This window comes from Pinus tabuliformis, chromosome 5_1 (assembly GCF_031772625.1).
Source record: "Pinus tabuliformis cultivar Carrire ecotype Pingquan chromosome 5_1, CPIR1, whole genome shotgun sequence".
NCBI classification, from domain to species: Eukaryota; Viridiplantae; Streptophyta; class Pinopsida; order Pinales; family Pinaceae; genus Pinus; species Pinus tabuliformis.
The window spans coordinates 899,807,330-899,826,457 of NC_142305.1; the positions used below are offsets into that span (position 1 = coordinate 899,807,330).

The 19,128-nt window shown below is 38.8% G+C and overlaps 1 pseudogene; it reads left to right on the top strand.

The window, feature by feature from the left end:
• Positions 1-6,347: 6,347 nt before the first annotated feature.
• Positions 6,348-19,128, top strand: part of LOC149167721 (uncharacterized) — a 163,842-nt pseudogene continuing 151,061 nt past the window's right edge.

Here is a 19,128-nt window from a genome sequence, read left to right on the forward strand (position 1 = left end):
AGGCAGGACCCGCGATCTGGAAATCGACGGTATTGATCGGGGTGCCCTCAAACGGTAAGTGGTTTTTGATGGAAGTGGAGCGATCCCACTCAACGATCGATGCGTGGCAAGCAGAGGTTAGAGAAAACCATTATTGATCGCATGCTAATGGTCGAGCAATTCAATCACGCGAAACGTACGTATGGCGTTGGATCTAGGGGACTTAGATAGGATGGCTGAGATCGCACCCGATGGGGGAAGCAGAATCGATGAAAGAATAAGCCGCGGTTTAGCAGGATTTGAAGTCTTTTTGACCGCCACAGTGGAGGAAGAACTCATTCCACGATGTAACCGAAGAAACAAACTGACAAAGCAGGTTGGTGCGAGTTATAGGAGGACATGTGGCCACTCCCTAAGCGCTGATGATGATGTCGAATAAGGAATTCTAAGCGTAGCTGTAGAAGGCGAATCGACAAAAGCGGAAGAGGAACCGAATATGCATGGGTATGAATGGCTTCAAAGCCATGAAAAGAGTCAGAATACACAGTCAGTTAGTCAGTCAGTCCAAGAGACGACGCCAAAGAGACAGAGAAACCAAAATCTCGAGAGGAGAATGGAACACAGAGAAAGAAGACAGTATAGCAAAAGCAAAAAGAGGACAGAGGGCTGAGCTGACCAGAGGCTTGAGAGATTTGAGCCATCCCAGAGAGGATCTGTCCAGGCTGAGCACCATATTAGGCTCTCCATTGTAGACCAAAAGGTCACAGAGCTGGTAGGAAGAAGAAGTCTGTGTACTCAAGTGGCTTGGGGAATCCAAGAACCACCCTGTCAAGCAAATCTATTTCAGGTGACTCACATTGAGCTCCTGCATTGTAATTCTCTACTTAAAGACACAATAAAACCAGGTCACCATTGAAAGCTAGACCGGAGATGTAGCCCTGGAGAATAGGGTGAACTCCTTATTAATTTCTTGTGTTCTTGTATTTTCTTACTATATTTCTCTACTGTCTTTCCATTTAATTGTCTGTGTATTGGCAATCTGATCGATCCGTTGCTTCAATAACACAGAACACACACACCAGCACATGAGTCTGTAATACCTTTATTCAATAAATCTTTAACTGAGGTCACTCATAGGGTGATTATCAGATCAAGTGGTATCAGAGCTTTAGGCTGTAAGGTTAGACAAGCTTGTGTTGGTTTAGCTGTGAATGCTCACTAGATCAAAGCTCAAATTAGGAGAAGGAGAGTTGGTGGAAACTAATCCTGAAATTGGGAGAGTCTATCCTCGGAAGACAATGTCAGAGGAAGGTTCTGTGGGGCCAGACCCTCAATTCATAGAAAGTTTCCTAGCTATAAAGTCTATGGTAGAAGAAATGTATAAGGACTTTAGAAAGCATAAGGTTGAAGATTCATCAGGTTCTAAATAAGATAAAGAAGAAGACGAGTCTCACTTCCATGACCACTCAAAAGGAAAAGGGAAAGAGGAAAGCTTTCTCACACCTCCTAATAGCCCTGTGCATAATAAGAAATCATCTTTTATCAAGTTAGATGTTAGATTTGATTTTCCCATATATGATGGAGAGCTAAATGCTGAAAAGTTGGACAATTGGATTAGACAAATTGATGTGTATTGCAGGGTACAGAACATAGACTCAGACAAGAGTAAGATTCAATTGGCAAGCCTATGCCTAGGAGGCACTGCCTTGGTTTGGTGGGAAGGCAGAACCCAAGCTGATATGAAAAGACATGGTAAGACTATCTCTATCTGGAGTGAATTTGTTTTTGCAATCAAAAAGCAGTTCTATCCATTGGCCTACATGCAACAAGCCATGATGAGTTGGAAAACTCTTCAACAGTTGAAAGGGAAAAGTGTGCAAGGGTATACTCAAGAATTTAGAAAGAGAGCATTGATGCTGGGTATCTCATTAGACTCACCAGAGACTCTTTTGAAGTACATTGGTGGTCTACACAGCTACATGAGGCATACCATCCTCATGTTCAATCCCACTAGTATAGATGAGGTATCTGTACAAGCTACTCATCTAGAAGCTAGAGGAAAGAATGGAAATCCAGAAGTTGGGGGACCATCCCAACCCACTGCAAGCAAGAGAAAGGACAAAAGAAAGCAGGAGTGGAAAGCAAGAAAGGCTAAAACTGCACAGAAAAGCAAAGCTTCATGCACTCACTGTAAAAAGGATGGGCATGATGATGAGAATTGTTGGATTCTGCATCCAGAGCTGAGACCTAAGAAGTACGAGGGCAAGAAGAAGAAGACTGTTGCAGCTATTCAAAAAGATTTGGGGTCAGAATCAGGAGATGAAACAACTATAGCAGCCACAAGTATAAAAGGTAAGAATTCTAAAGCATCTACTAGTAATTCTATTTAATCTGTTATTGATGAATAAAATGAGAGAAAAAGACATGAAATTTTCCATATTCGAGTTATTTCCAAAAATCAAAAGATTGATACTTTGTTTGATAGTGGCTCACAAGTAAGTTTGATTTCTGAAGCAATTGTAAAGAAATTGGGATTAGCAACTACACCTCACAAGAAACCATACCCATTAGGATGGTTGAATGATAAAGCACAACTACAAGTGACTAGGCAGTGCAAACTTAAGTTTTCTTTTGGGTCAGCATTTGTAGATGAGGTTGAGTTAGACATAATTCCTTTGGATATATGTGGAATTGTTTTAGGAAGCCCTTACTTGTATGATAGAAAGGATATTTTCTATAGAGCTGAGAACAAGTATCTACTTGTTAAATATGGAATCTAATACTTTGTAAGAGCTCACAAGCTCAAGAATAATTATACTCTTACAAACTTAGGGCAGATGAAAAGAATGATAAATTCATGCAAACAATTCTTACTAATGGTTGTAAAGGAAAAGAAACCTGATAAAACCAATGTATTTAAGGGCTGTAATGCTGAACAACAAGCTGATATAGAAAATGTTGTTTTAGAATATGATGTCTTGTTTCAAGAACCTAAAGTTCTGCCACCCAAAAAGGGAGTAGTACATGATATTATTTTGCAGCAAGATGTTCCATTGCCTAACATTGGGATGTACAGGTTGTCTGCTTTAGAGAATGCTGAAATCAAGAAGCAGGTGCAGGAGTTGCTCGAGAAAGGTTTCATCAGGCCTAGCACATCACCATGTGGGTCACCAATCGTTTTGGTGAGAAAGAAAGATGGCTCGTGGAGAATGTGCCTTGATTACTGAGCACTAAATAAGATAACAATAAAAAATCGTTATCCCCTTCCTCGCATAGATGATCTTTTAGATCAATTAAAGGAAGCGAATTATTTCACCAAGTTGGATTTGCACAGTGGATACCATTAGGTCAAAGTTGCAGAGCAAGATGCATGGAAGACTACTTTCAAAACAAAGCAGGGATTGCATGAATGGCCGGTTATGCCTTTTGGCTTAACTAATGCTCCTGCTACTTTCATGAGATTAATGAATGATGTATTCAAACCTTTTCTTGATGATTTTGTTATTGTGTATCAGGATGACATTCTGATTTTTAGTAAAATGTGGGAAGAACATTTAAAGCATGTTAAGCAGACATTAGATGTTTTGAAAAGAGAAAAACTTTATGTAAACTCTCGAAATGTGAATTTTGCAAAACATCTCTAAACTACTTGGGTCATATAGTAGGGGGAGGTGAATTGAAAATAGATCCCTCTAAAGTGGCAGTCATTGTGAACTGGCCTAAACCTAGGTCTGCTACAGAAGTGAGAATCTTCTTAGGAGTAGCGCAATATTGGAGGAAGTTCATTTCTAACTTTTCCTTAATTGCAGCTCCCTTACATGCTTTAACAGGATTGAATAAGGTGTTTCAGTGGGGAGGCAAACATCAGAAAGCCTTCGACACCTTGAAAGAAAAGATTAGTACAACACCTGTACTAGCACTGCCAGATCTACAAAGACCATTTGAGATCCAAACTGATGCTAGTGACTATGCCATGGGAGCAGTGTTGACACAACACGATAAACCCATATGTTATCATTCTGAGACTTTTAATCTTGTAGTAGTTAACTATTCTACATATGATAAAGAATTGTATGCATTAGTTCAGAGTGTGAAAAAGTGGAAACATTACTTAATGGGTAAAGAGACAGTAATACATACCGATCATAAACCACTTCAATATTTGCACTCCCAAACTAAGTTGCAGCAATAAATATATTATAGATGAATGGGTTTTCTACAACAATTTCATTTAGTCATCAGATATAAAAAGGGCATACATAACAAGGTTGCAGACATGTTATCTAGACCCATTATAAATGCATCTACCATACTTAAGCATAATTATGTACTACATGAAAGCTAATAGAACAATATGCTCAGGATATGGACTTTAAAGATGTATATGAAACTTTGAGTCAAGGCAAAAGAGTAGAAGAATTGGACTATCATGTGAAGGACCGACTCTTATACCATTATGGGAAACTCTGCATTCCACAAACTGAGAGGATAAAGATAATTAGGGAAGCACATGCTTCTTTAATATTAGGTCACTTTGGGGTAAGTAAAACAGTTGCATAGCTGCAAAGATTCTGCTATTGGCTGAAAATGAATGAGACAGTTTCTAGATATGTAAGAGGGTGTGCTATGTGTACTAAAAGCAAGCCCAACAAAAAAAAACTAGGCTTGTACACTCCATTTCCAGTTCCTTCTCACCTTGGGAAAGTGTTTCCATGGATTTTGTTGGAGGACTGCCTAAATCTAGGAAAGGTCATGATTATCTATATGTTGTTGTGGATAGGTTCAACAAAATGTGTATTTTTGATACCTTGTAATAAACAGATTACAGCTGAATAGACTGCAAAATTGTTCTTTGAACATGTATGGGTTCATTTTGGATTACCCACTTCCCTTGTCTTTGATCGAGACACCTGATTTGTGGGGAAGTTTTGGTCGAGTCCGTGGGAATTGATGGACACCGAATTGAAGAAAAGCACAGCTTTTCATCCACAAACAGATGGCCAGACAGAAGTAGTAAACATGACAGCGATCTAGTTGTTGAGAGGATATTGCAGCAAACATCCTAAGCTTTGGGATGAACACTTGTGTTATGTGCATCATGCTTACAACAGAGCAAATCATTCTTCTACACAGAGATCTCCTTTTGAGACATGTTTTGGTTTCACACCAAGGTCTCCTTTGGATTTTGTCTTTGGTAAAGATACCATGGTTGATGGACACAGTGATGTGGACAAGGTAGCCGGGTTCATTGAATAGATCCAGGAGATCCACCAAGCATTACAGGAACAATTGGAAAAGAGCCAAGCCAAATACAAGGCTAGGCATGACAAGCATCGGATGGAGCATAGTTTTCAAGTTGGATACCAAGTCTGGATGTATATCAGCAAGGACAGGATGTAAGGTGAAGGTAAAAAGTTAAAGCCTATCAGGTATGGACCCTTTAGGATACTTGAGAAGATTGGTGGAAGTGCTTTTTGCCTTGATCTACCAGCTTACATGCACATCTACTCAGTCGTAAATGCAGACTGCTTGAGATTGTTTGAACCTTCAATGATCGAGGACGCTAAAGAGCAAAGTCAATTACCTTCTATTCATGACCTGCTACCTGAATATATTAATGAATTACAGGAAGACATAGTGCTAGACAGGAAGGTGAGGACAACGCGCAAGGGAGCTGTTGAGTACCTCAGGATTGGGCTCGAAGGTTCAAAGTCGAGCAGTGCCAAGTGGAATGAGATTGGACAAGTGAGAAAGAAATACCCTCACTTAGTCGATGCTTGAAAACCAACTTTTGGTGGTCCAAAAGATTTTTCGATGGGAAGGTCGTGATCTGAATTGGATCCATAAAGAACTCTAAAAAAACCATGACTGTATTAGGTCGGGACAAATCTCTAAAGAATTCCAAACCAGTGATCAAAAACACCCTGAACTAGTGGCAGTGGCAGCCAGCGTGGAACGATGAGGACCTTGGTCAAAGCGCACTGACCGAGGCCCATGGAGACTGCGCGAGAGGTCGAATTAGCCCCTGGGAGCCCTGGATCGGGAAACAGAGGTGGAATTTGATGCACAATTAGCACTAATCGCACATCGCTAGGTGAAAAGGGCTGAAATGGAGAATCCCCGAGCACTCGGTCACATGGGGAGCCGGAGAACTGTGGGCGAAAAGTGAAAAGCGCTAAAAGGACAAAGGCGGGACTTGCACTCTGGAAACCGGCAGTATTGATCAGGCCGCCCTCAAACGGTAAGTGTTTTTGGATGGAAGCGGAGTGATCCCACTCAACGATCGATGCGTGGCAAGCAGAGGTGAGAGAAAACTACCGTTGATTGCACGCTAATGGTCAAGCAAGTCAACCGCGCGAAACGTGTGTATGGCATTGGATCTCGGGGACTCGGATAGGACGACTGAGATCGCGCCCGAGGGGGGAAGCGGAATCGACGAAAGAATAAGCCACGATTTAGCAGGATTTGAAGTCCATTTGATTGCCACGGTGGAGGAAGAACTCATTCCATGATGTAACCGAAGAAATGAACCGATGAAGCAGGCTGGCGCGAGTTACAGGAGGACATGTGGCCACTCCCTGAGCATTGATGATGATGTTGAATAGGGAACTCCAAGTGCAGCTGCAGAAGGAAAATCGACAGAGGTGAAAGAGAAACCGAACAGGCATGGGGACGAATGGCTTCAAAGCCATGAACAGAGACAGAATACACAGTCAGTCAATTAGTCAATCCAAGAGATGAAGTTAGAGAGACAGAGAAACCAAAATCTCAAGAGGAGGACGGAACACAGAGAAGGAAGACAGTATAGCAAAATCAGAAAGCGGACAGAGGGCCGAGCTGACCAGAGGCAGCGTCGAGCACTAGAAGCTTGAGAGATTTGAACCATCCAAGAGAGGATCTGTCCGGGCTGAGCACCACATTGGGTTCTCCACTGTAGACCAGAAGGTCATAGAGCTGGTAGGAATAAGAAGTCTGTGTACTCAAGTGGCTTGGGGAATCCAAGAACCACCTTGCCAAGCAAATATATTTCAGGTGACTCACATTGAGCTCCTGCATTGTAATTCTCTGCTTAAAGACACAATAAAACCAGGCCACCACTGAAAGCTGGACCGGAGATGTAGCCCTGGAGAATAGGGTGAACTCCTTATTAATTTCTTGTGTTCTTGTATTTTCTTATTGTATTTCTCTGCTGTCTTTCCATTTAATTGTCTGTGTATTGGAAATCTGATCGATCCATTGCTTCAATAACACAGAACACACACACCAACACATGAGTCTGTAATACCTTTATTCAATAAATCTTTAACTGAGGTCACTCATAGGGTGATTATCAGATCATATAGCCAAGAAACCCAAGACTAGAAAGAGAAATAAAAGGAAACCATAACTAAGGAGATTAAATGAAGGGATAGAAGATGTAGTGGAGGCTTCGAAACAAGCTAAATTTGAGGGCTTTAGAAACAAAACAGAGAATGATGAGTACTAGTGGTGTGGGCTAGAACCGAAATTTGCACCATTAAAACCCATAAACATAGCTAATATTAGAGCATGCATAGTGTTGGATTAGAGGAGACTAAGGCCATAAATGTTAGAGTTGAAAGGTCGATGAAAGCAATGATTTCGATGTGGTGATTGATAATTTGATACAACCCCTAATTACATCTAGAAATGCCCATTTGTAACAATGAATTCAAAGACACTGCAATATATTAAGCCGAACTTGAAATGCATGAGTGTGGCACATTAGGCCCTTTGTTGAGGGGAGGTTTCAAGGTCCATTCCCTCATGTGGGGAGGGGGAGTATTCTAGGGAAATCTTAAGATAATTATGCTTCCAAGAAGAGTTTGGAAGATCCTCCCGTATGTAGTTAATGGAAGTGTGCAAGCCTTCCCAATCTTCATTGGTAAGTTGATTTTCCATCTTGTTCCCATTTGTCCTAGTATGTGAGGTGAGGATCACTAGAATATATGAGAGGAGATTTGTAATACTAAAAATAATACTTTTCAATCTTTAGATTTGGCATAGTTTATGGGGATCGGATCCATTGAGGATATTTTTAATGGTTTGAATAACTAACAAGGAATCACCCTCAATGAGAATTTTAGAAAAGGTACCTTCTTTTGCTAAAAGAATACCTTGGTAGAGTGCATGGAGATCTAATGCATTGTTAGTGTTGACACCCATATAACCAACATATTAGTAGATAATTTAGGCATGTATATTTATGAAATCACCTCAAAATCTAGCTTATCAATGGTTTCCTTTCGAGGCTCCATCGAAATTGAGTTTAATGAAACCTTAAGGCAGGTCCAAGAGTCAAGCGAGAAAGGGGGATGAGAAGAGTGGGGGTAGGTAGAAAGAAATAAGGCAAGGGAAAGATTAAGAGACTAAAGAATGAGGGATTTAGAGGCAAGGGAGTTACAATATTTTGAAGATTAGGTGCTAAGAAGAATGATATATCTAAGAAATCCAAGGATTTTTCTCCAAGTATCCCTACAAGGAAAATACCCTCTAGTGGAGGTTTTTGCAGAAGCTCCTATAAAAATAGCCCAAAAATCCATTTATAGAAAAGGTCACTAGCGTAGTTGGGCAATCAAATGTTTTAGTGGATTTTTTTAATGGTGTATCTATAATACACTAACACACATGTGCATTATTATAAATAGACGCACCAATGCTTAATAACATATGGTGGACCGTGGTAGAGTTATTTTTTATAGAAATAAAAAATAGTGGTGCGATAAGTAAATAAGATGCACCAATGCATATATTACTCGATAACATGTGAAAATGGTTAAATTTAAAAAAATGTTGGTTGTAAAATTCATTTTTCCAAGTTTGTTGTTATACTCTCACAACACACCGGATGCTAAACTGGTATATGAACACCCCAGTGCATAAACAATATGGTGCACCATTATGAGGTTTTTTAATTTAAAAATAGTGGTGCACTTCTTATATTATACACATTGGTTTCTTTAATTGAACTGAAGGCCCCAATGTTCAATAAAAAATTGTGCACCATTTGCAGGGTTTGATTGCACTCTTTTCTAAATTTTCAAATCACTTTAGATTTTATGGTGTGACATGCAAATGGTTAATCAATTTGGAATCCTGGAATATTATTGTGAGACTGGCAACAATGTCCTCGAAATTTGAAAAGTTGTTGAATTTCACCATGATCGTATTCAACTTGCAGTGGAATCTTATTGTGAGGCTAATGACGATGTCCTCCAAATTTGAAAAAGATGTTGAATCGTGTACTCTAACTATTTGACTTTGAAGGTGTTAAATAATTTGTATATATTAAAATTATATTAAAAGAAATAATTTTATTGTAAATTATATTTTCAAAATAAAAAATAGAAATCAAATAGCTAATTTGGAAAGATACACAAATCTAGATAATCTCAATATTTAGAATTCCAACCAATTTTTTTACATAAAACTGAAGGTGAACTTTGTAAAAAACAAAAAATTTACTCGTATGGGCATAACTAAAGGCTTCTACTAGATACTAGATGTCATGTATAATGACATAAAAATAAAAAATAATGATGTGCTAAGTAACTCTGGAGCATCATTGCGTATACTAGTCAATAACAACAAACTAGCATTAAATTAAAAAAACTATAGTAGAATTCATTTTCACCATTCTAGTGCTATACTCCCACAAAGCCTCGGTGCTTAATAGCATATGGTACATCGATGCTTAATAACATATTGTGCACTATGGAAGAGTTATATTTTATGAAAATAAAAAAATAAGAGTGTGCTAAGTAATGCACTGGAAAAGGGTTAAATTTAAAAAAAAACAGTCGTAAAAATCATTTTTCCTAGTCGGGTGTTGTACTCTCATGACTCCCCAGTGCCAAACCTGTATAAGAATTCCTAGGTGCATAAACAATATGGTGCACTATTGTGGGGATTTTAATTTAAAAAATGTGGTGTGTTGATTATATTATACACACTGATGTCGTTAATTGAACTGAAGGCCCCGATGCTTAATATAAAATGGTGCACCGTTCTAGGGCTAATTTTTATACAAATAAAAACAATGGTGCACTACATATATAAGGCACACTAGTGCGTATAGTATTCGATATCATCAAAAAAGGGTGGAATTTAAAAAACTTCCACTCGTAAAATTTGTTTTCACCATTTCAATGCTATACTCATATAAAGCAGTAGAGTTTTCCCATTTTACAAAAGTATCAATGTGTAAAAACATGGTGCACCAGTGCAAGTTTTTTCATTTAAAAAACAATGGTGTGCTACTCATATAATAAGCACCGGTACAATTAATAGAACCCTACTTCCCATTTCTTAGAAGACAATGGTGCACCATTCGAGGGTTATTTTTGTAAAAATAAAAAATAATGATGCGCTCAGTAACTGTTATAGGCTATTTTGTCTCATCGGATCAATCAACCTTTGAACTGGATCATTCACACCCTATTCCCCCTTTACATCATCATTGCACAAATCCCTATGCATGACTCTCTCATTCCCTAGTGTTTTTTCCCTAAATTGCATCAATTGAGCCAATTTTAGGATCAACGCACTGTGGTGTCTTGCTTGACAACATTCACCTATAGGTTGCTCCATTGTGGCCTGCATTGACCACCTACATGTTTCTCTCCTTTGCACCTGCGTTGGTTCTAGAAATTCGAGAAATAGAGAGAGAATCACATTTCCAAAAGCTTCCAGGATCTATTCTAACCATTTACCTCAAATAAAACTTTCGAATCCTATCCTATCCTATCTTGGAGTTTCCATCCCTTATCCTGAGATCTCATCCTCCCATTAATAGTGGATTTTAATTCAATGATTGGTAAAGGGATAATAAATTCCAACTCACCTCACTCCTTTATATATTTACAATCTTCCATATGCAAGGGGTTGGCTTTCGGAGAGCGATTCTACCCTTATGCTATTGTTGTGAGATTTATCCTTTCATGCATTTGGGGTGATTGGAGGTGCACTTTGTGACAAATGAAGGACAAGTCAACAACTTGGAGGAGCTCCTCTACAAGATCAAAATATTTTCATGGTTGTAACTCACTATATTTATATCAATAAAAAGAGTTTTTTTGGTTTTATAGGCTATTTTGTCTCATATGATAAACCAACCTCTGAACTGGATCATTCACATCCTATTCCCCCTTTACATCATCATTGCACAAAGCCCTATGCATGAACCTCTCATTCCCCAAAGTTTCTTCCCTAAACTACATCATCTGAGCCAGTTTTACAACCAATGCACCCTAGCCTCTTGTTGGACAACATTCACCTACAAGTTTCTCCACTATGGCCTATGTTAATCACCTACAGGTTTCTGTCCTTTGCACTTGCGTTGGTTCTAGAATTCCAAGAAAAAGGGAGAGAATCCAAAAGCCTCCATTTCATGAAGCTTCCAGGATCTGTTCTAACCATTTAACTCAGATAAAACTTTCGAATCCTATCCTATCCTACCTTGGAGTTTCCATCCCTTATCCCTAGATCTCATAATCCCATCAAGAGTGGATCTCAATCCCAATATTAGTAAAAGGATAAGGACTCCCAACTTACCTCACTCCTCTATATATTTACAACCTTCCATATGCAAGGGGTTGGCTTTTTGAGAGTGGTTCTACCCTTATGCTGTTGTTGTGAGAGTTATCCTTTCATGCATTTGGGGTGATTGGTGGTGCACTTTATGACAAAGGAAGGATAAATCAACAACTTGGAGGAACTCTTCTACAAGATCAACACCTATTTATGGTTGTAACTCGCTTCATTTATAATAATACAAAGAATTTTTTTGTTTTCCTATATGTGATTTCGTTATTTCATGTATTTCAATACCACATTGATCCATTGAATAAAGTAGATAGATGATGGTACATATATCTCATAGTTTCTTGGCTTGTGTTGTCTGGTTGTGCAGGTTCTTATTTTGGCAGCTAGAGCTAGGATTGTAGCATTCAAGCCAAAGAAGGAGAGAAACATATGACATATTCGAAGTAGGTTTCATCCCCTCATCTACTTATTTTAATGAAAACATTGGGTCCTTTGTCATTATGTTGTTCTAGGTTAGCCACCAGATCTAGGGGATAAATTTCTATCCACAATCATAAATCCCGCATAACAAATTGGTCACTTCGCTGGGGAATGATGTATTCCCTTGGCTTTTTCTTTGTCCGTTGTGTTTGATTTACCACTTTCATAGAACGTTTCTTCTTTAATAATCCAAGAACATACCTAGGAAGTGATTGCATGATTCGTTTGTGTAGTTTTTGTGTCGGAATCCTCTTTCCTAGGACCAATGCATCCTCTACTCTACTAATAGAGTGTTGCACCCCACCTAGCACCTCTCTGTGCCTGATTTGCAAAGATCTAATGCCTCTTCTGCACTTGCGTTGATCCTTGTTTTTGCTCAAAATTATCCTTGTTTTCTCAGTGTTGCCTTCATCAACCTACTTCTAGCTGACCTTCCCTAAATCTTGAGTGTCTTGTGGTCTCTATGAAGCCTTTAATTGGTTTGCATTTGTGTTTGATTTCCTTTTGGTAAGAATTGGTTTTGATTTTTTTTTTCTTACCATTAGTTCACTTGCAAACTTGTTTCATTTGATCATTGATCGCTTGGATGAATTGTTGTTTTAGTCCTCATTCTGAAAAGTGCGTTTGAATCAGTGATTAGATTTTACATCTTACTTTTCCTCATTTTCAAAAATTAAGTGTGGTGAAAAGAAAAAATCTTGCATTGAAATTTAGGGTTTCGCATCTACATTTATTTAGGAACAATTGCATGAAAAGGGGAATTGCATTGAGCATCTTGTTTGTTGATTTTTCTATGATTCATATTGTTTGTCTTTGCCATTCCTTAGCTAGATTTTCATTAAAGAGAGAGATTCCATTTCCTCATGCTATATTTGCATTTTAGGGAATTCTAGTGAATTTGTGGTGAGCCATAACATTGAAACTTAATTCAATATCAACTTAAAAATTACTGAATCAACCTAATGAGCATTTGTAATATTAATGTAAACACATAGAGGTTTAGTTTAGAGACGTGTTCTGGTGTAGTTAAACGTAGGAGCTATCATTGTTTTCTAGCATTGCATCTCGGGGGTGAAATCCCGTTCCACGTATGTGAGTGTATGGGATCGTACTCTATGTACCTTCAGGTATATTGGTGACGCTCCATGCACATAAGTATATGGGAACACTCTCATTGAACGATTACACATTAGACAACACTACTACAGACTACACTCCCACGTATTGTCGAGTATATTTTGGGAGTCCCCAATAGGTTGCTATCCATTCATATGTAATTGAGTCTGTTACCTTTTATACCTTGACACGCCGGACACAACATTCGGGCATCTTGGATTTCATAAATTAAGTCCTTGGTCCGCCAAGGTGTATATTGCCGTTCATAGTTGCTTGATAATCCTTTATGCCTAAATTACCCTCTTTTTTATTTATTTATTTTTGTGTTAATAAAATTTACTATCCAATGTGGAACAAAAAGACCCCCCACTCTGCCGTTCGGGTAGAATGAAAAATAAGCCTCCTCTTCCACCAGAGTCTACTTCTGGCCATTGTCAGAAGCATTAAAGAACACAAACTACTAAATCGGGAATCTCGGGAACTACTTCTGGTCCTCCTCCTAAATTTGATCAACCAGAATCATATGTCCCCTTGAGTACTGAACCCAAGGTTGCATTTACTCTTGTCAGTGAAACTAACACAATTGATACTGAATTACTTGAAACTTTATTTCTTGAGGTTAGACAATCTGACCTTCCTGAGTTGGAAACTTTATTTCCCGAGGTCATTGAACCTGAGGAGTGTTAGTCATATTTTCTTGTTACTTCAGGTATTCCATCTTCTCTTCCATTGTCTCAGACAAATTCTCCTACTATATATCTCGTCCCCTATGGTGAACCACTTCCACCTGGACTTATGAGTATTAAGGAGATCCCACAATAAGAGCCTCGTCCTTCTACTCATTTGGAGGGATTTTTCCTTTATCAAACCCATCCTCTTCTTCCTCCTCAACCTCCTGTACAAACTCCTTTTCCTGGTTCTTTTGACTCACCCACATATTTCACACGATAATACACATTGGGATTATTAACCATGATTGGAACCGATATGGATTCCTCGATTGCATCTACCACTATGGCTGAGACACCAAATGTTGCTTCCACATCTATGTTTTTGACATCATCAGAGGCACATATGTATGGTGGCTCATCTATCCCACCAGGTTATTAGTCCTTATCTAGTACCTTCTCTACTGCATCTTCCAGTCTATGGACATCCCGCATGTCTTCCACTTCGGGAATTCAATATAGCGCTACTTTATGAGTGCTACTCAGCCTGATTTTTTGCCTCCTCCTACAACGACAATTGAACAACAAGCTGGCCCTTATGTTAGTGGGAAAGTTCCTCTTCAACAACCTAACTATCCTTATGTTGGGTACCCTCTACATGGGGGGTAGTTGCCTCCATCATACCCTCCCCCTTTGGCAGGGGGCAACCTGTTATGGTTATACCTGAAATTGGTAACCAACCTTATTATAGTCCTCCTTATCCTGGGATGACTGCTAGTGTTTGGAAACCTACTTTTCCTGTTTGATCTGGTTTGATGTTGGGTTCATTGCTTGTTTCCCAACCTGTTCCATCTTCATCTCGAGTTCCTATTCCTAAATTTATACCTCTACAAGCTCAAAAATTCATGTGACTCAACCTGTAAAAGCTGCGATTGCATATCAACTTGTTCCTTCAGTATTTGGTACCTCTTAGGTCCCACATTCTCAGCCTTTACAAGTTCCTTTACAATCTCAATTTCTTGGACAAAGTATTCCTCAAATTCCAGTACAACAAACTATGTATGGCATGGAACAACATCAAACGAACCCTATTTATCATGGGACAATGAAAACTCCCATTGAGCAATAGTATAAACCTTATCAGGGTATTCCTCAGGTGCCTTTTAAAGGCCAACAAATTCATGGTTATCCTGCGGTTGGTTAACAAGGTCACTCATATTTCAGTTATTCGAATCCTCCTTATTTTGGTACCCAGGTTCCTTATTACGAAAACCCTCCTTATCCAGGAATGAAAGTGCCTGTTGCCCAAGCTATTTCTTCATATCCAGGTCATCCTCCACCAAAATTTAATTGATAGTTTCCTTTTGTGGCCACTCTTGAGTTTCCAGATTTGACTCAGCTCACCAATGAACCCATTGCTCATTCACCTTGGTGGCCGATTAGTCCAACCAAATTTTCTTCCAATATCCCTAAATTCAATGGGAATCCAAGAGAAGACCCGTCGATGCATGTCATGACATATCATCTATGGTGTTCATCAAACTCCCTTAATGATGATTCTATTTGACTTTGTCTTTTCCAAATAATGCTTATGGGTACCATTGCTAAATGGTATATTGAGTTACCTATAGCTTCTTTCCATGATTTTAGCTCCTTAGCCACAACCTTCATCACACATTTCCAGTTGCCCATCAAATATGAAACTAGAACGAAACTATTAACCAACTTCAAACAATCTAATTCCACTCACATTTCAGATCACATTCATGAGTGGAGGCGTCATTGTCGGTTGGTCAAAACTTATGTTCCCGATCAATTTCTGGTGGAATGGTTTACCAAATCTTTGTTGGCACCCATAACAGAATATGTGGCCAAAGGTGGAGTCGTGACTAAAGAGCAAGTAATTTATCATGCACAATATTTGGATTTGGTTTATACCCAATTCAACATGCTCTATGATAAGATACCAAACGCTCGAGACCTTCAAATATTATTCCTCCTCCACCTGGTAAAGAATCTCATGTTGTTGATGGCATTATTGGTTCTACTAGCTTGCAGACGATGAGTAAACCATCTAGTATTGCTCCACTTGCATATGCTCAAAACCCTCAATCCCATCCTCCTGCGGCTTTTGCTTCTAAGATACATGTCGTTTCATCTAACAAAGGAAATTCTCAACAAAAACCTGGAAGCAAGAAGAAAGCAAAAGGTAAGAAGAAGAAATATCCCTCTCCACAGGGTAAACAAACAAATAAGTCTTCTGATGAGAAACAGAAGCCTCAATATCCTTGCTTGATTTGCAACGAGGAACACTTTACATGTGATTGTCCTCACTGCGCTGAAGTGAATCAATTTCTTAAGTCCTCCACTTCTCCCACAATGTTGACCGTCCCATTTCCTAATTAAGAGACTCATATGGTTGCTAGGGATGCATCTTCCTCAAACATGTTTTTGATGCTTTCCTCCTCAAAAACAAGATCTGATGTTTTGGTAGCTACTCGGAACAAGGATTATGGTAATGTCAATCCACTAAATGGGTAGGCTACTGATCAACCTGCTAGTTCGACACCATCTTCGTCAGATCCCACTCCATCTTTGAATCCTACCAAATTGACTACTAAACCTCCAAAGGGGGTTGTTCAAGAGTCAACTTTGAACCCTCATGCAAGAGCTTCTCAGAATTATAATGTAGTTGAAGACTTGGCCCAATCTCCATCAGCTATGTCAACTCTTGAGGTAATGTAAAACTGCCTTACCCAAAAGAAGGCTTTACTTTTAGCTATCGGATGTGTGGATCCATCGGATTCCAACCTTGTTGTTTTCTCTCATGAAAACTATACCCCTTGGCTTCTAGCTCAATTAGCTTTTATAATCCAAGTCATCGTCTGTGGTAAGAATATTCATCATTCTATCATGGATGAGGGAGCCTCAACTTTCATTATGTCCATGTCTTGTTGGAAGGTGATTGGTTCTCCTCAACTGAGTCAGTCACCTACTACATTGAAAGCCTTTGACGGGAGAACATACAAACCTTGTGGGATTTTAAACTCCCTACAAGTTGAATTAGGGGGAAAAATTATGTCCATATAAGTCGAAGTTATTAATGGACCTCTCGATTACAATCTTCTATTAGGATGAATGTGGGTTTATTCCATGGTTGTTGTCGTCTCAACTTTCTTTTGTATGATTGACTTTCCTCATATAGGCGAGATTGTAGCCATAGAAAAACTCACCTTTTTTGCCTCCGATTCACATTTTACTAGAAGTGTCCCTCTTGTATGGGAATCTCTACAGTCATATCAGCGTGTCAGAGTTGGATTGTTGAAGGATTTTTCACTCACAGGGACCTTTTGACTCCCTTCTCCTCTCCTTCCCGACAACTCATCTTCGGTATCCTATATCAACATGATATCATCTTTTAATGTCCTGACCGATCCATGGATTGTACCAAATGGAACTGACATCCAAATTTTTGGCGACTGAATGTTGCTAAGATCCATTGAGATAGATTACGAAGCCATTTATTCGGCTTGTGTAGTTTCTTCCTTTGATTTTATTAATTGGGTAGGAATATCATTGGACTATGGTATGTCTTCCGATCCTTTCTCACATGTATTCCTTATCGATGAAAGCATCATGTATATCATGAAGTTGGATGATGCACTGTGGGACAAACATCACCATGTTTCCTCCTTACCTGATTCCATTGAGGATAGTCTCAGTGATGTATACTCGCCCAATTCTGTCAAACTTTATATGAATTTTATGTATATTCATGAGGTCGATTCTAAAAATGTTTAGAATATCAAAGAGGCAATACCTCTTGATATTTCCATTAAGCCAGGTGTTGTCAAAAATCTACACATTGGATCATCTTGTTCTCCATCCGAGATCGATATTTATCGAGCCCTTTTCTATGTGTTCTGAGATGTATTTTCCTAGGCCTACGAGGAGATGCGAAGTATCGACCAAAATATAGTTGTACATGAAATTAAGACTTGTCCTGATGCCAAACCAACCCGACAGCGCCTCTGTTTGGTCCATCCCAAGAAGGCTGCTAGCATTAAGGCTGAAGTTGAAAAGTTTTTTCGAGCTAGTTTCATATACCCCGTTCCTTTAATTGATTGGGTGTCAAATGTAGTTCTTGTCATGAAGAAATAGGGCACCATTCAAGTGTGTGTCAATTATCAGGATGTAAATCATGCATGTCTAAAGGACAATTATCCCACCTCGTTTATTAACCTAATTGTTGATGATGTTGGCTATGAAATTTATTCATTTATGGATGGATCTTTGGGCTATAATCAAATCAACGTTCTCCCAATAGACCAAAATAAAAATGCTTTTATCTGTCCTTGGGGCACTTTTACCTATAGGAAACTCCCGTTCGGTTTAAAGAATGTTGGGGACACATTTCAATTTGGCATGGATTACACTTTTCATGACAAAAAACACATCGTTCAACCATATTTGGATGACCTCCCAACTCACTCAAAACACCAAATTGATCACCCGATGTATCTTCAAGCTATTTTCCTTTATTGTAGACATTATAATATTCAACTTAACCCACAAAAAAATGTGTTTTGTGTCAGTTCTATTCAACTTATAGGTTGTGTTATATTGAAACAAGGAATTCATATTGATCCATTGAAAGTATAGGAGATTGTTGATTTTCCTACACCTTCTTCACTTGTTCAACTTCAACAAATTCAAGGGAAAGCTAACTTCCTACGAAGATTCATCCCTAATTACGCTAAGTTGACCAAAGGATTCACTCGCTTGCTGAAAAAAGGGATTCCCTTCCATTGGGATGACACAACTCATAAAGCGTTTTATGCCTGGAAAGATGTACTGGTTCAAGCATCTCTTCTCTATCCCCCTGCTTATCATCGCGACTACTTCTTGTATCTTGCTAATGTCATTTATACTATAGAAATGGTATTGTTCTAAGAAGATCATTTAGGGATTGAGCATCCCATTTATTATCTGAGCCAGAATCTCATGATACTGTGATATGATATTTCCACGTAGAAAAGTTGGCTTTGGCAGCCATTCAAGCCATTCAAATATTTCTCCATTACATATTGCTTTAGAAAACTATGGTCATTTTGGATATCAACCCTATGACATACAATTTGTCACATCAATTGTTGGGGAGAAAGTACTCATCATGCATTGTCATCTTACAAGAATTTGACCCGGAGGTCATCAAATCCAAGTCAAAGAAATCCGTAGTTTTCATGGACCTAATGTGCAATATTCCTTCCCTTGATTCATAATCTACATCTGAATATTCTATTCTTGACGAGTCGTAATTTCT